The sequence below is a fragment of the Herpailurus yagouaroundi genome, unplaced genomic scaffold, assembly GCF_014898765.1.
Source record: "Herpailurus yagouaroundi ecotype Mexico unplaced genomic scaffold, PumYag 248, whole genome shotgun sequence".
In the NCBI taxonomy this organism is placed as follows: Eukaryota; Metazoa; Chordata; class Mammalia; order Carnivora; family Felidae; genus Herpailurus; species Herpailurus yagouaroundi.
In genome coordinates, this window is record NW_024412465.1 from 6,366,041 (window position 1) to 6,368,675 (window position 2,635).

At 51.2% G+C, this 2,635-nt stretch overlaps 1 long non-coding RNA gene across 1 annotated transcript in view; it reads left to right on the plus strand.

The window, feature by feature from the left end:
- The window catches only part of LOC121020195 (uncharacterized), a 2,638-nt gene extending 395 nt beyond the window's left edge, over nucleotides 1-2,243 (plus strand). The window contains exon 2 of the long non-coding RNA XR_005786012.1: nucleotides 740-2,243. This is a non-coding gene — a long non-coding RNA (uncharacterized LOC121020195). The remainder of the gene's footprint in view (nucleotides 1-739) is intronic.
- Nucleotides 2,244-2,635: the final 392 nt, after the last annotated feature.

Sequence of the window (2,635 nt, forward strand, 5' to 3'; positions counted from 1 at the left end):
CAGGACAGGGCCGCTGAGATCCAGGCAGGGCAGGGCCACTGAGATCCAGGAGGGGCAGGGCTGCTGAGATCCAGGCGGAGCATGACCCCTGACACCAGGTGGGACAAGGCTGTGCTCCCTCCAGAAGCTCCAGGGAGGGTCCTTCCTGCCTCTTCCAGCTTCTGGGGCTCCAAGGATCCCTGGGCTCCTAGCTGTCTCCCTCCCATTCCATGTTCTGGAAGTGAGGATATGGACATTTCTCTTGGGTAGCCCCCATTTGACCCATTACACGTGTTTACCTGCCATAATTCCTTCCTGAGTAGGTAGGACATTTAGCGATTCTCACATGCACACATGCACACACACACACACACACACACAGCCATATGACCCCACCGCAGACAAGCATTTATATCACATTTCAGTCCCGTTGTACCTAAGCAGCAGAATTTCTGGGTCAAAGGCCAAGTCTATGTTTAACCCTTGAGAAACCAGCAGACCAAGTACAAACTGCACGGCGTCCCCTGTGTGTGACACGACTCCCAGGGGCTCCCTATCCCCATTACGACTAGGCCCTACCAGTCGGCACAGCTCACACACCAGCATGCTATCTCGGCCCGTGGGCTCCAGCCAAGAGCCTTGGTTCTGCCCAGACACAGGGAGCTCATTCCTGCCTCAGGACCCGCCCCCTGGATGCATTCTGTGCCTGGGACCCTTCCCCACGTTTTCGGGGCTAATTCCCAGTGTTTTGTGTCTCCAGACTGCGCAGCTGAGAGGAGCCAGCGAGACCCTCTGGAACAGTCCTTCACAGCATCAGAGACACCCCCTTTGCGTCGCCACCCCTCCCCAAGAACAGCAAGCCCGTTTCTGCCCTCACGCTGTGTGCAGTAACCAGTCCTTAATCAAGATTATTCACGTCTGGAAACAGAAAGACCTACAGTCACTGTCTTTTCCGGGTGGGTGGGGGGTGGAAGAGGAGATCGTGACTGGAGATTTTTGTTCTCTTTATCCTGGGCCCATATTTTTCAAGTTCTCTCCAATCAGTCTGTATGTCTTTTATAACCCTCAAAGAAAGAAAGAAAGAAAGAAAGAAAGAAAGAAAGAAAGAAAAAGAAAGAGGAAAAAGAAAAAGAAATGATCCAAATCACTCACTTTGGCTATCTGAAATACAGCCCCATGTCGTTAAGAAAAATGCTCGGGGTCAAATGTAGGTCTTCATCAGGAAAAAAAACCAGCATTTAGCACAGCAAGCACCGACCGGCTGCCTTTATGCTGACGGACACAGAAGACAGTATCACATCCCAGATCCTAAGAGTTTCTGCCTCATTTTTCAGGGGCAAGTGTATGCCCTAGCAAGAGTCCTGCCTCTGCGGCTTTCATTAGACTAAAGAATTATCCAGAAAACAATCTTTTCTTCCTTAAAGACAAATTTGTGAGCTGTCTTCCAATGCCGTACATTGCTGAGGACAGTGAGATTGCCTTGTGCCCTTTTCTTTCCCAAAGTTATTTATAGCCTATGCTTTTCCGAAACAATTTTCACGCAGATTAATTTTTAGCCCGTGCGGGTATCACTATGGGAAATTTGGGAGACGGAGAGAACATTTTTTAAATCACTTACTACCTCTCTCGACCACGCTAACGGAAATGATTCTCACTTTGAGGATTACCTCCTGGTTTCTCAGAGGCTATTTTGACAGACCACACATCCTGCTTTGCTACGTAACCATCCCCTTTGCCTCTGTAACAAGCACATATCCTGCGGTCTCTGTGCTTGCTTGTAGCCATTGTCATTGTGTGCAACCCTGCAGACTGTCCAGAGTAAACCTATCAAAACTCACTGAACACATTCCATTCTTGATCGTCTCGACTGCTTTCAATTTTTTCACCATTACGGGTCTTACAGTGCTGGAGAGCAGGGCTCGCTGTGGGGGGCTATTTTTGCAAGAGTTTTACGGAGGGAGGATTTGGAACCGCATCTTGTGAAGGTCCCTGAGCTATCTGAGCGCTGCAACAATTCGCTTCTGAAGACATCTAAGGCAGCGTGCAAAAGCCATGCAATCTGTTCATTACATTAAAATAAAGACCGGCAGCCTGCAGGGTGGAGGGGACCTAGCCACCCCCCGTTAGGTGCCTTCCCTGTATCTCTTCCACCAACACAGGTGACCCCACCAACCTCAAGGAGGGCGATTCTGCTCAAGCTCCGCAATGATGTTTTCCTGGCTCCATGCAATGGAATCAAATAAAAGATTCCCCCTCCCCCATTACTTAAAGGCTGTACCTCATGACCCCCAGGAATCCCAGAGATGAGACAGCTCATCTTCTAAGGGGGCCAGACAGGGTGCTGACGGTGAGTGACTGAGGGCTTGTTGTAGGTATGTAGGTTCTGTGGCCACAGTGAACACGGGTACTGTGTGAGCCTCCGGGGGTGGTCACAACAAATGACTCCACACTGGGAATTTACAACCGCAGGAAGCCATCTTCTTCCAGCTCTGGAGGGCAGAGTCTGGGACCCAGGTGGGACAGGGCTGCTGAGACCCAGGCAGGGCAGGACCCTTGAGGTCCAGGAGGCGCAGGGCCGCTGAGATCCAGACAGGGCAGGGCTGCTGAGATCCAGGCAGGGCAGGGCCACTGGGATCCAGGCAGGGCAGGGCCACTG